General features: G+C 45.7%; 1 protein-coding gene across 7 annotated transcripts in view; it reads left to right on the top strand.

The window, feature by feature from the left end:
- NCKIPSD (NCK interacting protein with SH3 domain) overlaps nt 1–22,079 on the top strand; it is a 106,730-nt gene that overhangs the window by 5,928 nt on the left and 78,723 nt on the right. Inside the window, exon 1 of one of the 7 annotated variants that reach the window (XM_043518207.1) lies at nt 9,242–9,428. The exons of the other annotated variants lie outside the window; for them this stretch is intronic. The gene's annotated coding sequence lies outside the window, so the exon portion shown is untranslated. Of the gene's footprint in view, nt 1–9,241; nt 9,429–22,079 lie in introns of those variants that run through there. 7 annotated transcript variants of the gene reach the window in all.

Genomic DNA, 22,079 nt, shown 5'->3' with positions numbered 1-22,079 from the left:
TCAGCAAATTTGCGGATGATACTAAACTGGGAGGAGTGGTAGATACGCTGGAGGGGAGGGATAGGATACAGAAGGACCTAGACAAATTGGAAGATTGGGCCAAAAGAAATCTAATGAGGTTCAATAAGGATAAGTGCAGGGTCCTGCACTTAGGATGGAAGAATCCAATGCACCGCTACAGACTAGGGACCGAATGGCTCGGCAGCAGTTCTGCGGAAAAGGACCTAGGGGTGACAGTGGACGAGAAGCTGGATATGAGTCAGCAGTGTGCCCTTGTTGCCAAGAAGGCCAATGGCATTTTGGGATGTATAAGTAGGGGCATAGCGAGCAGATCGAGGGACGTGATCGTTCCCCTCTATTCGACACTGGTGAGGCCTCATCTGGAGTACTGTGTCCAGTTTTGGGCCCCACACTACAAGAAGGATGTGGATAAATTGGAAAGAGTACAGCGAAGGGCAACAAAAATGATTAGGGGTCTAGAGCACATGACTTATGAGGAGAGGCTGAGGGAGCTGGGATTGTTTAGTCTGCAGAAGAGAAGAATGAGGGGGGATTTGATAGCTGCTTTCAACTACCTGAAAGGGGGTTTCAAAGAGGATGGCTCTAGACTGTTCTCAATGGTAGCAGATGACAGAACGAGGAGTAATGGTCTCAAGTTGCAATGGGGGAGGTTTAGATTGGATATTAGGAAAAACTTTTTCACTAAGAGGGTGGTGAAACACTGGAATGCGTTACCTAGGGAGGTGGTAGAATCTCCTACCTTAGAGGTTTTTAAGGTCAGGCTTGACCAAGCCCTGGCTAGGATGATTTAACTGGGACTTGGTCCTGCTTTGAGCAGGGGGTTGGACTAGATGACCTTCTGGGGTCCCTTCCAACCCTGATATTCTATGATTCTATGATGCTAATTAATGACAAGATGCTGAGAGGTAATTAATGTCACCATGATCACTACAAGAATAATGAAGCTAACAATTAGTGACAGTGTGTACTGAGCAGGGAAGGAGAGCATGTTGCCAACGGAAGGAGTCACCATTGCAAACATAAGTCAGCAGATTCATTAATAGTGCAATCAGGTTGTTGGTAAGCAGTACATGTCACGACAATCACAGTCAAAAGAAGTAAGCATCTCATACTGCTAATGCTTCCCAGAAGAATCTTACTCACAACAAGCAAATTAAAATAATGTGAATGGTGAACTTTTGCAGAGAGCAGGTGAGTTTTCCCTGGCCATACCAGGAGAATTACCTTTCTTTTTAAGTTTTCAGGCTTCTCCCTCATTTATAACACAGGTGGAAAATTCATACCTTAACTTCTTTGGGAAGAACATGCAATCCATATTAAAAACAACTCTTCTTAACGTATTCTTCATAAGCTGCCAGAGAGTACAGAAGTGAAGTTTCTAGTTTGTTGGTGTCCTCCACTTACAAAATTGCTGACATTTTCTGCTTTAATCCCAGTAATTTCAACAGTATTGCCATGAAATAGGGAGACGCAAGTGTAGTAGCAAACTTCTTTTTAGCGACATCTGATGACTTTAGAAAATAGGTTGTGGGCTAAGCGAAGGGAAGAATGCATGGTGCCTGGTGTGATTTGAGGGTTACAACCGAGTGCAGTTAACGGCAGATTGATTTAAAAAACATTTAATTGCTGTTAATATTTCTATAAGTTTTTCACTGCTATAGTTCTGTGTTGGCTATATTATGGATTAGTAAAGAGTATTTCAATCGTCCGGGGGGTAAATACTAGTGATAGGTTCCTAAAAAAATAAACAAGGTCTTTTCTACTCTTGAAAAGTTTTGCTGGTGTACTTCTGTATGTAGAACTATACTGGCAAACCATCCTAGCATAGAGGTAGCTTCTACTGGCATAAACGTGTTTCTGTTGGCACAGTTTACACCAGTTCTCCAAGAGACTTAAGCTATACTGACAAAGGCATGTTTTTGCCCATATAAACTGCCTCTATGCTAGGGTTTATACTGGCAATATAGCTATTCTGGTTTTTAAAAAAACAAAAAACAAAAAAAAAACCCATTCCCCTAATCAACATAGCTTTTCCTGCATAAATTTTTAAGTATAGATCAGGCCTGAGGGAAAGATCATGGGCACTCTCCTACTTTTGCATAAGAACAAGCACAGAATTTGAAGCAAAAGTGGTTGCTTGCTTGAATTTAGACCTTATATGTGAAGCCTCGGCTGAGCTGTAAATTGCAAATGGAGATTTCACAATGGTGCTGGCAGACTCTGAAATAGCTTTGTAGTTTGTTACAGTTTTGCTTGCTAACATTGCTAACAGGTGCTGCTGATCAAACAAGTGAGAATCTGTACTCAACACTGAGCTGTCTAGTAATGGCACATAAGATAATTGCTTTGAGTTACTGACATAGCAGAGACAAACGCTACTATTAGCTAATGCCAGGCAGATGCTGTCTTACTGAAATCATCAACACAAAAGCTTCATATCTTCTGATTAAATGGGAAGAAGCCAGTTGGCAGGAGGTCTAGTTTTCGTCACAAATTGTATGGGTGACGCTTATGTGGTTTCTGAGCAGCAGAAGAATATGGAGATTAAATTGGAGCTGGCTTTTCAGTCGGAGACAGTCATTCTTTACAGAAGATCAGCCTTTTGAAGTTTTATATGAAGTAGTAAAAAATTCCATTTAAAAAGCTTCCTTTGGAGCAGGGGTGTTATTCTCTGTATCAGGGAAGAGTGGCTGCTGAATAGGGGAGATGGCTAAGTGTAATGAATAACAAGGGTCCTTTCACTGGGTTAAAGAGCCCATATGTTATAATGGTGAGATGTGTAATTACTTAATGGGAATCTGGAACTGTTCCAAGTTCCGGCTTCCAGCCTATGAAGGTTTGGATTGAACCACTCCAGCACTAGAAGACTGCTTACGCTCCAGCAGAGAGGATGATGGAGTCGACGCTAGCAGCATCTAGACTGCAAGGCCAGAAAAGGCTACTTGGTACATGAAATCTGACCCACTGCAGTTTGCAAGGCTAACTTCTCCTTTCTTGGAGAACAAAGTAGAGAAGAGTTGCTTCAGCCTTCTTACTAATACTTACCTAGCCCTAGTGGCCAGAGATGCAAGCCTCAGGTTTCCAACACCTAGCTTCCTGGCAGGGTCACCTCAGCCCTTTATCCTTCCTAGCACAGAAAAATATGGGTTCCATGCAGCTTACAGAGTATGGGGCTTAAAGAGGAGACTCTAAAAAGTAGGATTCTATCTGCTTTGTGTAGACTTTAATGATCTCCTGCTGATTTTCATAAGAGTTAGGGTTTGCCCTTGTGTTCTTAGCTAACACTTTCCCTCCCATATTCCGCTATTGTGCTTGTTGCTGTGTGCTAGTTGATTGCTGCCTGCCACCCCAGAGTTGGCTTCATGTCAACAGTGCTGTATTTGTGTAGACTGCAAAGCATTTTATCTAATCTCTTCTAATATTACTGCAATCAGGGAGCCTCCACTACCCAACTACTGACTCTAAAAATGTTTCCCTAATATGTAACCTGAACTCTTTCTTCTTCAGTTTCTGGTCATTCCTTTTTGTCCAGTTGTCTCTGAAACTGAATAATTTCTCAAAAAGAAAAGGAGTACTTGTGGCACCTTAGAGACTAACAAATTTATTAGCGCATAAGCTTTCGTGAGCTACAGCTCACTTCATTGGATGCATTTGGTGGAAAAACTTTTTTTCCACCACATGCATCCAATGAAGTGAGCTGTAGCTCACGAAAGCTTATGCTCTAATAAATTTGTTAGTCTCTAAGGTGCCACAAGTACTCCTTTTTCTTTTTGCGAATACAGACTAACACGGCTGCTACTCTGAAACCTGAATAATTTCTATCCTTCCTCTTAAGGTTACTCTGAAGGTATTTATAAGCTGTGACGAACAGAAGATTCCAGTAAGATATGAACTACTAGTGACACTTGGTTAAGGAGGCAAGTGTTGCAATTCCTGAGCCCTGGATTGATGTATTGTGGCAATCAGTCTATCACAGGGTTCTCCTCTGATGTTGCTGACTAAGTATATGACTCTGAACTGACAAGCCTGTTACAGGGAGGGGCTACTACTTTTTTTTCTAGAGCAGTATTTCTCATTGACCGGTCCATGGACTGGCTCCAGTCCCTGAGATCTCTGTGACATAGTTTAGGAAGGCAGCAAGCCGGTCCCTGGTATCAAAAAGGTTGAGAAACACTGCTCTAGAGGCATCTGGTATTGGGCCCTGCTAGTGTCAAGACACTGGGATTTGATTGTCTCACCTGGAGTGGCAAATCCTATCCAAGGAGGAGTTATCTCATGAATCATAGAATATCAGGGTTGGAAAGGACCTCAGGAGGTCATCCAGTCCAACCCCCTACTCAAAGCAGGACCAATCCCCAATTTTTTGCCCCAAATCCCTAAATGGGCCCCTCAAGGATTGAACTCACAACCCTGGGTTTAGCAGGCCAGTGCTCAAACCACTGAGCTCTCCTTCCCACCATGCCCTTGAAATATTAGATTTGTTGCTGCAGATTTGCAGTGATCGCATTAATGGAAGGCATGGAATGAAAACTTTCACACTCTGCTTTTCTAATGTAATCTTACCCATCTGCCACTTGTGCATAGTTCTCACCATGTCCCATCACAACTTCTGTTCTTCCCCATCTTCCCTATTTCCCCCCAGTGGCTCAGTTTCCCCTTCCTTGTTGCCCTCTCCTCTTTACAGTTCCCACAAATTCAACCAGCTCCTCTTTCTGTCCCCATCCCAATCTCCCTATGTCCTCCCACCAACACAAATCCTTATCCCACATCACACCTTCCTCCTCCTCCTCATTGGTGTCATTTGCCCCAACCTGGCCCTTTCTCCATCTCATCTTCTGTACCTTCCACACCCAGCCCCGCCCCTCTTATGCTGCTGTCCCTGACCTCATGCCAATCCTTCTCCCTCCTCCCTTACTCTTTCTAGAATGCTCACTCCCCCTCTTCAAACGTTAGCCATCCATGACTAATTCGTATCTCGCTACTTCTAGTTCCTAGCTCTGATATCTAGATCCCTTTGTCTGACACTGCTTCTTCAGCTGTCCTCTCTTACAGAGGCCTCTCTTCCTCTAATGTTCCCTCCCTTGTGTCAGACCGCGGTGGGGATGTTAGGTTTCTCCTCTCTCTCTCTCTTCCCCCTTCCTGCTCTTTCTTATTAGAACAGCACTGCACCTCACTTTTTCTCTCCTCTCCCCCTCCATGTCACTGTCATCCACTGTTTGTTTTCCCAATTCCTCCCCATGACCTTTCTCTCTGATTTCAATTCCTGGCTCTCACTCTTCCTCTCCTCACAGTCTCCCACATACATCCGTGGGGATTTTAATTTCCTTGTTGATGACCCATCAAACGCCCTAGCTGCACGTTTCCACATCCTCACCTCTTCATTCAACCTGCTTCCCTAGTTCAACTGTCCCACTCACCAGAACGGCCGCTCACTTGATTGGTCTTTGCCAGGGCCATCCTTACCCGTACGCAAAGTACGCAGCTGTGTAGGGCACCAGGAAATTTGGGGCACCAAATTTCTTGGTGCCCTGCACAGCTGCATGCTGCTCCAGCCCCTGCTCCGGCTCTTCCCCAGGGCTCCTGCCCCTTCCCCGCCCCCACTCCCCTGAGTTGTGCAGCAGGGCTTGGGCTGCACTCACTGGGGGCGGGAAGTGCAGCAACCCGGCCTCAGCCGTGCTGCCGCTCAGTGCTGGGGGGGTTCCCCCTTACCCCCCAAGCCAGACCCACCCCCTCCTCTGTGGAGACCTGGGGCCCACCCTCCTGCTTCTCTCCTCCCCCTGCCCGGTGTGGGCTGTGTAGGGCCTCAGAATTGCTAGGGACGGCTCTGGTCTTTCTATCTCTCTGTTGCCCCGATCCCCCTGTCCAGCTCACTCCTGGTCTCTTTCAGCATCGCCCAACAGCACCTCCCGCATGCCCTCTCTGTGACTTCCATTCCATCAGCACTGATGACTTCTCGTATGCTCTCATCCCTCTCTTTCCTGCCGTCTCTTCCTTGCTTCCGTTGATATGGTTGTTGATTCTCTCCATGCTTTATTTGCCACCATCCTTGACTCTGTTGTCCCTCTCCCCCATTACAAGGTTTGTCCTGCCAACCTCCAGCCCTGGTCACCCCCAGCATCCACTTCTGCCATTCCTGCTTTTCGGCTGCTGAGTACTTCTGGCTGTAGCTCACGAAAGCTTATGCTCTAATAAATTTGTTAGTCTCTAAGGTGCCACAAGTACTCCTTTTCTTTTTGCGAATACAGACTAACACGGCTGCTACTCTGAAACCTATCACCAGACTGACTTCCTCCCTTACAAATTAGTTTCCTGCAGCTTCAGTTATGCCATCTTCCTTGCTAAGTAGCTTTACTTTTCAGCTTAATTGAATCTCATGCTCACAAGTGCCACCTTTTAACCTACTTCTCAAACCTTCCCGTCCTCTTGACTCCAATTCTCTCTCCACATAGGATCTCTGATTTTTTTTTTAAAGACATCCTATTTTGTCAATTTTATAAGTCCCTTTTGTTGCCTTCCTTTCCTCTCCTACAACTATTGCCTCTTTCTCCTCTGTGACAGATGCAGAAGCTTCTCATATTCTATAACCTTGCTGTTGCCCCAGTGATCCAATTCCATCTCTTGATCACCCTCTCACCCGCTATCATCCCCTCCCTTACTCTTTGCCTTGACCTCTCGCTCTCCTCTGGTTCTTTCCCCTCAGGACAAACAAGCATTAGTCTTTCCAATCTTAAAAAAACAAAAAAAAAAAACAAAACCTGTCCCCACCTGTCTCTCCAGCTACTACCCCGTCTCTCTTCTCTCTTTCATCTCAAAGCTTGGTGTGCACACACTGTTTACGATTGCTCTGTGGAGTCCATCTCCCACAAATTCTATCCTGAACTCTCTCCAGTATGGCTTCTGCCTCTGGCACACCACTGAAATTGCTCTTGCCAAAGTCTCTAATGACTTTTTCAGAGCTGGCTCTCAGAATTACTACCCCATCCTCATCCTTCCTGACCTGTCAGCTGCCTTTGACACAGATGATCATGCTCTTCGCGCTGGTATTCTGTAATTGTCTTCTCCTGGTTCTCCTGTCTCTTTAATTGATTCTTCAGTGGAGGATCCTCCTCATGGGAGTTCCACAGGGATCTGCCCTTGGTCCCCTTCTCCCTCCAGCTCTGGCTAATCTCCTCTGCAAACACACATTCAACTGCAATCTCCATGCTGCTGACTCTAGGATGGGGTGGGCAAACTTTTTGGGCCGAGGGCCATGTCTGGGTGAGGAAATTGTATGCAGGGCAGGGGGTGGGAGTGTGGGTTTTGGGAGGGGGTGCAGAGTGCAGGAACGGGCTCAGGGTAAGGGATTGGGGCAGAGGAGGGGTGAGGGCTGTATGAGGGGGCTCAGAGGAGGGGGTTGGGATGCGGAGTGCAGAAGGGGGCTCAGGGCTGGAAGTTGGGCGCAAGAGGGGTGCGGCGGGGGCTCAGGGCAGGAGTGCAGGAGGGGTGTGGGTGCGGCGGGGGCTCAGGGTGGGGGTTGGGGTGCGGCGGGGGCTCAGGGCGGGGGCTTGGGGTGCAGGAAGGGTGTAAGATGCGGCAAGGGGTTGGGGTGCAGGAGGAGTGCAGGATGCAGCAGGGGGCTTAGGGCAGGGAGTTGGGGTGCGGGGTGCAGCAGGGGGCTTAGAGCAGGGAGTTGGGGGGCAGGGTGCAGGAGGGGTTTGGGCTCCGGTCCAGCGCCGCTTACCTAAAGTGGCTCCAGGGTAGCAGCGGCATGCACCGGGACCAGGGCAGGCTCCCTGCATGCCTGCCCTGGCCCCACACGGCGCCGCTCTAGGAAGCGGCCGGCACCATGACCCTGCGTGGCCCCGGGGGGGGCCCAAAGAGCTCTGTGTGCTGCCCTTGCCATGCCTCCAGGTATCTCCTCCAAAGCTCCTCATTGGCCACAGTTCCCCATTCCTGGCCAATGGGGGCTGCGGGGGGTGGTACCTGGAGGCAAGGGCAGTGCACGGAGCCCTCTGCTCTTCCCCCCTGGGGCCTCAGGGATGTGGGGCTGGTTGCTTCCGAAAGTGGCAGGGGGCCTGCGGCACCACGGGGAGCAATCCTGTGGGCCAGATCCAGAGCCCTGAGGGGCTGGATCCAGCCCACGGGCCATAGTTTGCCCACCCCTACTCTATACCTCTGTACTCCAGACCTATCTCCTGGTGTCCAAATTAAAATCTTTCTGACATCTCCTTGTGGACGGGTAACCACCGGTTGAAGCTCAAAGGCTAAAATACAGCTCTTAATCTTCTCCCAAGCCACTTTCTCTTTCTCCTTTCTCAGTCACTGTGGACAACACCACCATCCTACCTGTCAGGCAGGCCCATAACTTGTGCGTCATCTGGACCTCTCTCTAGGTTTTCACGTCCAAGCTATGTCTAAATATTGCCATTTCTTTCTGCATAATATCTCTAAGATTTGACCTTTCCTGTTCATGCACACAGCTAAAACTCTCATCCAGGTTGTCTTCATTTTGTGTCTTGATTACTGCAACATCCACGTATCTAACCTTGATAAATACAGACTGGCCTAGCTTATACCCATTCAGAATGCTGCAGCAAAGATCATTTTCCTCGCCCATCACTTTGAGCATGTCACCCCTCTCTTTGCATCTGTCAGGGTTCTCCCCCCCACACACACACACTCTGAATTCTAGGATACAGATGTGGGGACCTGCATGAAAGACCCCCATAGCTTATGTTCTACCAGCTTAGGTTAAAAACTTCCCCAAGGTGCAAATTCCTTTCCTTGTCCTTGGACGGTATTGCTGCTGCCGCCACCAAGTGATTTACATAAAATTTCAGGGAAGGGACACTTGGAATCCCTATCCCCCCAAGCCCCTTCACCCCTTTCTTGGAGAGGCTTGAGAATAATATACCAACCAATTGGTTAGCAATGTGAGCACAGACCAGACCCTTTGTCTTCAGGGCACTGAAAATCAATCAGGTTCTTAAAAGAAGAACTTTATTTATATAAAAAAAAAAAAAAATTACACCTGCAAAATCAAAATGAAAGGTAACTTTACAGGGTAAATAAAAAGATTTTAAAACAGAGGATTCCCCTCTGGTTCAGCTTTAGTTACAAAAACAGGAATAAAACTACCTTTGTAGCTTAGGAAAAGTCACAAGCTAAAACAAAAGATAACCTAATGCATTTCCTTGCCTTACTTACAATTTCTGTGATTTTTTTTTTTTTTTTTTTTTAGATGGAATATTCCAGGTATATTTTCAGGAGATGTTGTACCAGCTTGGCTTCTCTCTCCGTCCAGAGAGGAACAACAAAGAGAGCCACAAACAAAACTTTTCATCTCCAGATTTGAAAGTATCTTCTTTCCTCGTTGGTCCTTCTGGTCAGGTGCCAACTAAGTTATTTGACCTACTTAACCCTTACAGGTAGGGCAATTCAGTACAGCTGCCAAGGAAAGATTTTATGCTTCCCTTCTCTCCATATTTATGACAGCATTCCTCCATTGGCTCTCCCCTTTTAATTGCATCCAACTTAGGCTACTTGTCTGCATTTTCAAGGCTCTTCATGGTCTATTCTCCACCCTACTGAAAGGCGAACTGTCAGGCTGGAGAGAGGTTACCAGTGGAGATCCTCAGGGATCAGTTTTGGGACCAATCTTATTTAATCTTTTTATTACTGACCTTGGCACAAAAAGTGGGAGTGTGCTAATAAAGTTTGCGGATAATACAAAGCTGGGAGGTATTGCCAATTTAGAGAAGGACCGGGATATCATACAGAAGGATGTGGATGACCTTGTAAACTGGAGTAATAGTAATAGGATAAAATTTAATAGTGAGAAGTGTAAGGTCATGCATTTAGGGATTAATAACAAGAATTTTAGTTATAAGTTGGGGACGCATCAATTAGAAGTAATGGAAGAGGAGAAGGACCTTGGAGTATTGGTTGATCATAGAATGACTATGAGCTGCCAATGTGATGTGGCTGTGAAAAAAGCTAATGCTGTTTTGGGATGCATCAGGAGAGGCATTTCCAGTAGGGATAAGGAGGTTTTAATACCATTATACAAGGCACTGGTGAGACCTCACCTGGAATACTGTGTGCAGTTCTGGTCTCCCATGTTTAAAAAGGATGAATTCAAACTGGAGCGGGTACAGAGAAGGGCTACTAGGATGATCTGAGGAATGGAATACTTGTCTTACGAAAGGAGACTTAAGGTGCTTGGCTTGTTTAGCCTAACTAAAAGAAGGTTGAGGGGAGATATGATTGCTCTCTATAAATATATCAGAGGGATAAATACCGGAGAGGGAGAGGAATTATTTAAGCTCAGCACCAATGTGGACACAAGAACAAATGGGTATAAACTGGCCACCAGGAAGTTTAGACTTGAAATTAGACGAAGGTTTCTAACCATCAGAGGAGTGAAGTTTTGGAATAGCCTTCCAAGGGAAGCAGTGGGGGCAAAAGATCTATCTGGCTTTAAGATTCTACTCGATAAGTTTATGGAGGAGATGGTATGATGGGATTTTGGTAATTAATTGATCTTTAAATATTCAGGGTAAATAGGCCTAATCCCCTGAGATGGGATATTAGAAGGATGGGATCCGAGTTACCCAGAAAAGAATTTTCTGTAGTATGTGGCTGGTGAATCTTGCCCATATGCTCAGGGTTTAGCTGATTGCCATATTTGGGGTCGGGAAGGAATTTTCCTCCTGGGCAGATTGGAAGAGGCCCTGGAGGTTTTTCGCCTTTCTCTGTAGCATGGGGTATGGGTCACTTGAGGGAGGATTCTCTGCTCCTTGAAGTCTCTAAACCACGATTTGAAGACTTCAGTAGCTCACACATAGGTGAGGTTTTTCGCAGGAGTAGGTGGGTGAGATTCTGTGGCCTGCGTTGTGCAGGAGGTCGGACTCGATGATCAGAATGGTCTCTTCTGACCTAATATCTATGAATCTACTGAGATGTTGATTCCTTCTGCTGATCAGCCCAGGATGCCAGCCTCCACTTACCTCTTAAGTTTTCAAATAAGCATTTCCCATGCTTCCCCTCATGTGTGGGAGGCGCTCCCCATAAACATTTTCCCAACATGGTGGAAAAGAGATGGCGGGGGGGGAGAGCACAGAGCTCCTGGCATGAAGGAGGAGTTGGGAGGTGTTTCAGGGAACCCATGAAATAGAGGGGGATGGGAGGGTGACACATGGTGGGGTAGTGTGGAGGAATGTAAGGAGCCCTTAGCATGTGCAGCCTCCTGAAGCAACCAAGTGTGTAACCCTCTAGTTTTATACTGATGTACACTCTTTGGGGCAGGGACTGTATTCTGTTTTTTATACAGTGCTTAGCCCAATGGGGTCCTTGTCCATATTTAGGGCTCCTAGGCACTTCAGTAAGAGAGGTGGTAATAAATGAAATTGACAGGCCTAAATGGATATAAAACGCCAACAGTGCAAGGGTAGACTTAGTTTTTCCTTTGGCTTTTGGAGGCTGTCTTGGCCAGAGAGGTGACTTTCTTTCATGCTCCCTTCAACTTAAGGATATGCCTTTTTGTTGCTCTGGGACTTCTTTTTTTCCTTGTAAAAAGGAGTTGACTCTGAGTGGGGAAAATTACCATTGTGATGCTACGGCTACATTGGGAATAATTGACCTTCCCCCTGCAAGGACACAAGTTCCTGGCAGTGAGAGAAGGTTCCATTGTTGCATGGCTTCCTCCTGTGAGAAGGAAAAAGTCACTCTACTTCACTAGTTTAACTTTCTGTTACGGTAATTATTAGAGAAGACAAGTCAAGCTTGGAGCAGCACTTCCTGTTTGCAGCTACTATGCCTCACTTTGATCTCTGCCTTTATCAGAGCCTCTGAGGACTAGCTTGGCTTTCGCATCATTTATGAAGTCTTTTACTTGGGGCTAAGGATTGAGAAGCTTCTCTCTACTCCCAGAGCTGCTTGCATTGCAGTGGCTTCCTTTTTCTGATCTTCGACTGGGTGCTTAAACTACAATTTAGCCTTGCCTCTGTGGCTCAATCTCTACACTGTCCCAGTCCCTAATCCACTATTAAAAATAACTGATATTAATACTGCATTATGTATAGTGAGGAGATAATGTCAGTCTTATAAAACTCTGGCCTCCTGTTGCTGGATCAGAATTTATCAAGAACAAGTGGCAGGTTGACGTGGAGACATTTCTGTCTAAAATGGGAGATGTCCTGTAACAAATAAGCTGCTGCTCGGCTATATTAAGGAAATAAAAAATAGCATGGAAAATATTACACTAGCATTGTCAAAATCATTTGAGCTCTCCCTAACTTGGATACTGCATTTGGTTTGGGTCTCCCCTTCTCTGAAAAGCAGGAAATATAGAAGGTCTAGAGAAGGACGACAAAAGTAGGATACTGGATGGAACAACATTTCCGTTTGTGAGGGGGTGGAAAAAGTATGGATTGCTTAATTTGGAAAGATGATACGACCAAGAGAGCTAAAATGTTTAAGGAGTGTCTCAGGCTATTTACCATGTCCCTTGTTACCAGAATAAATAGGCACATGATTAAATTAAAATTCTACTTCATGCAGTCTGTGTGTAAGCAGTCTGTGAAATTCACTCTTGGAGCAGAGTATTGAGCCAGTATTTTAGTGATACTCAGAAAAGGACTGGCTATTTATATGCATAGGAATAACAGTGTTAGTTATTTTACCCAGGTTGCTTTAGGGTGTGAACTTGAGGTAATTCCTTGAAACTTGTCATTGCCCTCTTATTAATTTGTATTGTAGGATTGGAACCCTATTGTACTGGGTGAGGTAACAATGCAAAATAAGGCAGGCCCTGTTCCAAAGAGCTTCGTATCTCAATCAGTTGTTTTCAACCTCTTTTTGATGTGCAAATCCCTAAAAATTTTCAAATGGAGGTCCAGGCCCCTATGCAAATTCAGTCTGTGGTCCATGAACCCCTACCATAGAAATATTAGACTGAAAACTGACTGAACAGAATTCAATGATAAATGTTGCACGTGCTCGGCGCGGCATTTGATGCAGCGTGAGAAAGGGTGCTAAACCGTGGGCTTCTAAGGTAATGACAACACTTCTGGGTTTTGACCTGTAGGGTGGGGTATTCACATACTTTTGATTGATCAGAAAAATGGAATGCCTTTTCTGGGATCTGAAACTTTATTTTCATAGTCGCCTCTCGCGGGCCCTTCACACAGTGTGCGGACCACAGGTTGAAAACCACTGATCTAAATAGTGAAGTCATGTCAGGTGGCAAGATAATTGAGATGGAGGAGAAAGACAAGAGTGACAGCAATATGAACTCAAAGTTGCATATATCGTAAAGTGCACGGTGTTGCACAAATGAGCAACAGCTCTATTAGGTTTTAACTCTCTTTATGAGGGAGCAAGTACTGGTCATTTCCTGGGGTCATGGGAGTAGAAGCATTCGTGGGTAAGATCTGCCTAATAAAGGCTCTCCACGATAGCTAATAGATGAAATTCTGGTCCTTTTTAAGTCTATGTGAATTTTGACATTGACTTCAGTGAGTACAGGGCTTCATCCTGTAGAAATAGCGTTACCTTGTAAGAAGCAGAACTCGTTCTTGAACAGGGCAGATAAATGTATATACAAGTGCAATCTGTTATGTAAATCTCTTAAATTTCTGTGGAACTTGATTTTTTTTTTCTGTCTGCTTCTGATGTGGCAGAGCTTCTAACAGGCGAGAGAGCCTAATCAGGGCATTCACATAGTCCCAAATAAGCACTTAGGCTAAGAATAAAGTTTTATTTTAGAGAATAAGCAGCGGGTAGTGATTTACAGCTGAGCCTGCACTTCTAAGCACTCTCAAGAAACTGAAATAAAACAGCATTTTTCTTCAGGCTGTCAGAATAACTGAGATGGTATGTCAGGGCCCTCTAATGCTTTGAGATGAAATTTTATTTGAAACTAAATTACTCAGTCAAGGGAATTATAGCCCTTTCTAATTACCATAGCTAAAGACTTAATGTTTTAACCTGAAATTCTAGAATGTTTTGAATGATTAAAGTAGAAATACACTAGTGATCTTTAGCCTTTTTTTTGTTTGACTTGCTAAGATAGGCTCTCATCACCTGTGGCATATTGATTAAAAATAATTAAGCTTTTTTGAATCCAATAAAACTTGTCTCCATGCCCTGGATTGCTGCATGTGAGCTATGTTGGTGGCCCAGAGGACATACCCGTTACTCCTTAATAGGAGGCATTCATGAAGATGCTTAATAAATGTGTACAGTGGTCATAAATGGGTGGCAGGAGGGACCATCAGTGGTCTCAAAGTGATTTCCCAAAAGTGGAGATCTTACATTTAAACCAGTTAAAGCAGTGGCTCTCAACCTTTCCAGACTACTAGACCCCTTTCAGGAGTCTGATTTAATGCAGCTTTCAGGTGGACATGGCACTTCCTTTTACTTGAAATCAATTAATGGTATAAGCATGCATCTTGAGAGCATAGCTTCATCCTAACTAGCATGGGTTTGGTTATTGTATTTGAGGCTGTTAATGCTAAGGGAAGAGAAAGGAGTATGAAGGGAAGATGCAAAATGAAGGTTTGGTGTGTGCTGTCCTCCTCAAGGGCTTCAGGAAGCACTTCAGTAGATTGGTTGATATTGAGGATGGAAAGTGTCTCTGGGTTGACTCAGTCAATTTTGCTGCCTCCCCATCACATTCAGTGTCTTGCAGCAGTCAGAGTTTTAGTATTGGTTTTGGAGCACATCCCCAATAATGCCTAGCCTCAGCCTTGAGCCATTTATAACTAGTTCTCATCTAATTGTCCATGCATTGTTTTTGATTTTTTCAGTTTCTGCTGCTAAGTTTGTATTGCTACTTCTTGATCTGTGATATTGAGACTTCAGATCTGTTTAATCAAGAGATCAATTAAAGTTACAAAACGAATGCAGTTTTAAAGAATCTTTCCTATTGTTTATATCTGAACAAATGATAGACCATTGCTTAATTACAAGGGAAGAGTTGCTGTTTCAGACACAACATCTGTACATTGCTCTTACTAGGTGATGTGTCCCTGGATGGGCTGTCCTTGGTGGGGAGCAAACACAGATGTCCTTGTTTTGAACATTTCCTGTTTGCAGGCAAGGTCTTTACTTCTGGTCTGAGATTACACTGCATGTGGTGTTTGTGAGCAAGCATGCTCTTTTGGTTTAGGTACAGGACTTAAAGTTAGGCTTCTCTTCACAGACTTGGTGCATGACTGTGTAGGTCTCTCAATTTTTCTGTATCTTGGTTACACCTAACAAAGGACGTGCAAGTCAAGAAGAGGTTTTTTAATTACATTAGGAGCAAGAGAAAATCAATACCTACATTTTCCTTCAATTTAGCAGGGAAAGAGAGCTAATAACTGATGAAGAAGGCTAAGGTGTTTAATGCCTGTTCTCCTTTAGTCTTCACTAAAAAGGTTAATGGTGACCAAATACTCCACACAACTAATATTAACAAGGGGGAAGGAACAGGTTAAAGAATATTTAGATGCGTTAGAGGTATTCAAGTTGGCAGGGCCTGATAAAATTAATCATAGACTACTTAAGGAACTAGCTAAAAGAGTCTAGGAACCACTGGCAAATCTCTTTGAGAGCTCATGGAAGATGGGTGAGGTCCCAGAGGACTGGAGAAGGGCAAACATACTACCTGTCTTTAAAAAGGGGTCAGTGAGAACTCAGGGGATTATAGACTACCCAGCCTATCTTTGGTACCTGAAAAGATACTGGAACAAATTATTAAACAATGTTGAGGATAACAGGGTTATAAGGAATTGGCAGCATGGATTTGTCAAGAGCAAATCATGTCAAACCAACTTAATTTCCTTTATTGACAGGATTACTGGCCTGGTTGGTGGTGGTTTGTTTTGCGGGGGTGGGGGGAGGAAGAGTAGACATCTTGATTTTTAGTAAGGTTTTAGACAGTCTCACATGACATTCTCATAAGCAAACTAGGGAAATGTGGTCTAAATGAAATTACTATAAGGTGTATGTACAACTGGTTGAAAGACCATACTCAAAGCATAGTAATCAATGGTTTTACGTCAAAGTGGGAAGGTGTATCTAGTGGGGTATCACAGGGGTCAGCCCTGGATCTGGTAGTATTCAGTATTCTCATTAATGACTTGGAGAATCCAATTTATCAATACTAGATAAATTGTTCCAATAGTTAATCACCCTCACTGCTAAAAATTTACACCTTTTTTTTTTTTTTCTAGTCAGAATTTGTCTAGTTTCAATTTCCAGTCTTTGGGTCTTGATAAACCTTTGTCTGATAGACTAAAGACTTCATTATTTTCCAAAATTTTCTTCTCCTTGTAGGTACTTACAATCTGTGATCAAGTCACTCCTTAACCTTCTTTGTTAAGATAGATTGAGTTTCTTGAGCCTTTTACTATAAGGCATGTTTCCCCATCCTTTAATCATTCATGTGTCATGCAAATATTGGGATTATGCTTAGTCTGAGTCAGAGGTGGTTGTGTGGGGCTGTCAGAGGGTCTCTACAGGGGCCTCTGCAGTAAGGTGGTGTTGCAACAGCTTACAGTTACAAAGGACTTTATTGGGAAGGGAGGAAGATACACACTTTTTAAAATTCTGTTTGCAACTGACTCATAAAACATAAGATAACCAAGGCTCTAGTCCCAAATACCATATCCTAGTCCCTTGCTAATCTGAGGACATTCCTTGCATGATCCAGGCATATTTATGTGGCCATGGGAAAAATCAAATCCCAGAATATAAAATAAGCTCTTTGTCTGACAGTGAAATTTGGAAAACAGATGAATCTGTCTGTCAACATCATTGTTATTAGAGCTCTGCTTCTGTTTTCCATTCTGAATTTGTCTAGCTTCAAGTTCCAACCATTGGGTCATGTTACACCTTTCTCTACTAGATTGAAGAGCCCACTGTCAAATACTTGTTCTTTGAGTGCTGGTCCCTCTGTGTATTCCATGCACCTGAGACTGGAGAATTCTAGCAACTAGTGTCCATGGGTCTTTGCCTGATCCCTTGCTCTCCTTGTGCTCCATACTGAGGGCATAAGGGGCAGTGCAGAAACTTCTCAAGTTCCTTCTTTACTGCCACATGGCCCGAGTCGGAATTTCCAGAACTGAAACTCTTTGACAATTTTTTTTTAAATATTTCAAAGTTCTTGTACAGTTAGTTGCTATTGTTAGTAGTTTTTATAAGTTTAGATAGTTTAAAATCTCTGCCCCCGGGGAATTCTCCGTTCTCCTGATGCAGGATTTAGAGTATGTACAGTGTTCTGGGCTTTAAGCATTGTTTCTCCTGCCCCTGATTATTTTTTAGTCAACAGTGACCACTAGCACTGCCTCTCTTTCATCAAAGAAGTTCATATCTCCACCAAGTGCAGTACCTGCCACTCCTTTCCTAGCCAGATGCGGCAGGCAATAGAACTCCGGCTTTGGAAACACCTTTGGAACGTGCCATCAGGCCCCGGCCAAATCCAGGGGAGACCCCATCTGTACATTGGTCTGAGACATCAGAGTTCACCTCCTAGTTCAGTGTATGACTCAGGAGCAGAAACAACTGGAGCAAAGGACCCTTCATCTGGGCCTTTTCATGACAGTAAGACACAAGCACCCTCATAAGCTTAAAAACAGATCACCTCCTAGATCTACTAAGGGAAGGTATGCCTCCCCAACCCTGTCCAGATCAGGTGAATCCTCGTGCCCAGGACACAGGGACTTAAGTCCTCCTAAATCAGGGATCTCAAAGTCGAATCACCATGAGGGCCACGTGAGGACTAGTACGTTGACCCGAGGGCTGCATCAATGATACCCTGCTGCCCCGCCCCCACTCCACCCCTTCCCCAAAGTCCCTATCCCAACTCTGCCCCCTGCCTGCCCCTATTCCAACCCCTACCCCAAATCCTGGCCCCGCTTCTTCTCCGCCTCCTCCCCCCTCCTTCCTGGAAAACACTAAGCGCTGTTCATAGAATCATAGAATCATAGAATATCAGGGTTGGAAGGGACCCCAGAAGGTCATCTAGTCCAACCCCCTGCTCAAAGCAGGACCAAGTCCCAGTTAAATCATCCTAGCCAGGGCTTTGTCAAGCCTGACCTTAAAAACCTCTAAGGAAGGAGATTCTACCACCTCCCTAGGTAACGCATTCCAGTGTTTCACCACCCTCTTAGTGAAAAAGTTTTTCCTAATATCCAATCTAAACCTCCCCCATTGCAACTTGAGACCATTACTCCTCGTTCTGTCATCTGCTACCATTGAGAACAGTCTAGAGCCATCCTCTTTGAAACCCCCTTTCAGGTAGTTGAAAGCAGCTATCAAATCCCCCCTCATTCTTCTCTTCTGCAGACTAAACAATCCCAGCTCCCTCAGCCTCTCCTCGAAAGTCATGTGCTCTAGACCCCTAATCATTTTTGTTGCCCTTCGCTGTACTCTTTCCAATTTATCCACATCCTTCTTGTAGTGTGGGGCCCAAAACTGGACACAGTACTCCAGATGAGGCCTCACCAGTGTCGAATAGAGGGGAACGATCACGTCCCTCGATCTGCTCGCTATGCCCCTACTTATACATCCCAAAATGCCATTGGCCTTCTTGGCAACAAGGGCACACTGCTGACTCATATCCAGCTTCTCGTCCACTGTCACCCCTAGGTCCTTTTCCGCAGAACTGCTGCCGAGCCATTCGGTCCCTAGTCTGTAGCGGTGCATTGGATTCTTCCATCCTAAGTGCAGGACCCTGCACTTATCCTTATTGAACCTCATTAGATTTCTTTTGGCCCAATCTTCCAATTTGTCTAGGTCCTTCTGTATCCTATCCCTCCCCTCCAGCGTATCTACCACTCCTCCCAGTTTAGTATCATCCGCAAATTTGCTGAGAGTGCAATCCACACCATCCTCCAGATCATTTATGAAGATATTGAACAAAACGGGCCCCAGGACCGACCCCTGGGGCACTCCACTTGACACCGGCTGCCAACTAGACATGGAGCCATTGATCACTACCCGTTGAGCCCGACAATCTAGCCAGCTTTCTACCCACCTTATAGTGCATTCATCCAGCCCATACTTCCTTAACTTGCTGACAAGAATGCTGTGGGAGACCGTGTCAAAAGCTTTGCTAAAGTCAAGAAACAATACATCCACTGCTTTCCCTTCATCCACAGAACCAGTAATCTCATCATAAAAGGCGATTAGATTAGTCAGGCATGACCTTCCCTTGGTGAATCCATGCTGACTGTTCCTGATCACTTTCCTCTCCTCTAAGTGCTTCAGGATTGATTCTTTGAGGACCTGCTCCATGATTTTTCCAGGGACTGAGGTGAGGCTGACCGGCCTGTAGTTCCCAGGATCCTCCTTCTTCCCTTTTTTAAAGATGGGCACTACATTAGCCTTTTTCCAGTCATCCGGGACTTCCCCCGTTCGCCACGAGTTTTCAAAGATAATGGCCAAGGGCTCTGCAATCACAGCCGCCAATTCCCTCAGCACTCTCGGATGCAATTCGTCCGGCCCCATGGACTTGTGCACGTCCAGCTTTTCTAAATAGTCCCTAACCACCTCTATCTCTACAGAGGGCTGGCCATCTCTTCCCCATTTTGTGATGCCCAGCACAGCAGTCTGGGAGCTGACCTTGTTAGTGAAAACAGAGGCAAAAAAAGCATTGAGTACATTAGCTTTTTCCACATCCTCTGTCACTAGCTTGCCTCCCTCATTCAGTAAGGGGCCCACACTTTCCTTGGCTTTCTTCTTGTTGCCAACATACCTGAAGAAACCCTTCTTGTTACTCTTGACATCTCTTGCTAGCTGCAGCTCCAGGTGCGATTTGGCCCTCCTGATATCTTTCCTACATGCCCGAGCAATATTTTTATACTCTTCCCTGGTCATATGTCCAACCTTCCACTTCTTGTAAGCTTCTTTTTTATGTTTAAGATCCGCTAAGATTTCACCATTAAGCCAAGCTGGTCGCCTGCCATATTTACTATTCTTTCGACTCATCGGGATGGTTTGTCCCTGTAACCTCAACAGGGATTCCTTGAAATACAGCCAGCTCTCCTGGACTCCCTTCCCTTTCATGTTAGTCCCCCAGGGGATCCTGGCCATCTGTTCCCTGAGGGAGTCAAAGTCTGCTTTCCTGAAGTCCAGGGTCCGTATCCTGCTGCTTACCTTTCTTCCCTGCGTCAGGATCCTGAACTCAACCAACTCATGGTCACTGCCTCCCAGATTCCCATCCACTTTTGCTTCCCCCACTAATTCTACCCGGTTTGTGAGCAGCAGGTCAAGAAAAGCGCTCCCCCTAGTTGGCTCCCCTAGCACTTGCACCAGGAAATTGTCCCCTACGCTTTCCAAAAACTTCCTGGATTGTCTATGCACCGCTGTATTGCTCTCCCAGCAGATATCAGGAAAATTAAAGTCACCCATGAGAATCAGGGCATGCGATCTAGTAGCTTCCGTGAGTTGCTGGAAGAAAGCCTCATCCACCTCATCCCCCTGGTCCGGTGGTCTATAGCAGACTCCCACCATGACATCACTCTTGTTGCACACACTTCTAAACTTAATCCAGAGACACTCGGGTTTTTCCACAGTTTCGTACCGGAGCTCTGAGCAGTCATACTGCTCCCTTACATACAGTGCTACTCCCCCACCTTTTCTGCCCTGCCTGTCCTTCCTGAACAGTTTATAACCATCCATGACTGTACTCCAGTCATGTGAGTTATCCCACCAAGTCTCTGTTATTCCAATCACGTCATAATTCCTTGACATCACCAGGACCTCCAGTTCTCCCTGCTTGTTTCCAAGGCTTTGTGCATTTGTATATAAGCACTTGAGATAACCTGTTGATCGCCCCTCATTCCCAGTATGAGGCAGGAGCCCTCCCCTCACAGACATTCCTGCCTGTGCTTCCTCCCGGTATCCCGCTTTCCCACTTACCTCAGGGCTTTGGTCTCCTTCCCCTGGTGAACCTAGTTTAAAGCCCTCCTCACTAGGTTAGCCAGCCTGCTGGCAAAGATGTTCTTCCCTCTCTTCGTAAGATGGAGCCCGTCTCTGCCCAGCACTCCTCCTTCATGGAACACCATCCCATGGTCAAAGAATCCAAAGCCTTCTCTCCGACACCACCTGCGTAGCCATTCGTTGACCTCCACGATTCGACGGTCCCTACCCAGGCCTTTTCCTTCCACGGGGAGGATGGACGAGAACACCACTTGCGCCTCCAACTCCTTTATCCTTCTTCCCAGAGCCACGTAGTCCGCAGTGATCCGCTCAAGGTCATTCTTGGCAGTATCATTGGTGCCCACGTGGAGAAGCAGGAAGGGGTAGCGATCCGAGGGCTTGATGAGTCTCGGCAGTCTCTCCGTCACATCACGAATCTTAGCCCCTGGCAAGCAGCAGACTTCTCGGTTTTCCCGGTCAGGGCGGCAGATAGATGACTCAGTCCCCCGGAGGAGAGAGTCCCCGACCACCACCACCCGCCTTCTCCTCTTGGGAGTGGTGGTCGTGGAACCCCCAACCTCAGGACATCGCATCTCATGCCTCCCAACCAGCGGAGTCTCCTTCTGCTTTCTCCCCCCAGACATATCATCTGGTCCACTCTCCGCATTGGTACCTGTGGAGAGAACATGAAAGCGGTTAGTTACCTGTGTCTGTGTTACTGGAACCCGGACATTCCGCTTACCTCTTCTGGAGGTCACATGTTGCCAAGCTTCTTCACTGGCCTCTTGGCTCCTCTGTGCAACCTGCTCTATATCTTTAGAGCTTTGTGCCCCTAGAAGGCTATCCTGAGTTTGGTCCAGAAAATCCTCAGTCTCTCGTATACAACGCAGGGTCGTTACCTGTTGCTCCAGACCTTCAATCTTCTCTTCCAATATGGAGACCAGCTTGCACTTTGTACAGACAAAGTCGCTTCTGTCCTGTGGAAGAAAGACAAACATGGCACATCCAGTGCAGGTCACAACAGCTGAACCCCCCCCTTCCATATCACCTACCTACTATGAGCTTCCTCAGAGACGTTGGCAAGATGTAAGCCTCACTGGGCTCACTCCAGGCGAACTCCCAGGGGGGCGGGGAGCTTGGCAGCATGCAGGAAATAACTCTGGGAGGAC

The sequence above is a fragment of the Dermochelys coriacea genome, chromosome 7 (genome assembly GCF_009764565.3).
Source record: "Dermochelys coriacea isolate rDerCor1 chromosome 7, rDerCor1.pri.v4, whole genome shotgun sequence".
Lineage (NCBI taxonomy): Eukaryota > Metazoa > Chordata > Testudines > Dermochelyidae > Dermochelys > Dermochelys coriacea.
This window is presented reverse-complemented; position numbering and strand designations above follow the sequence as displayed.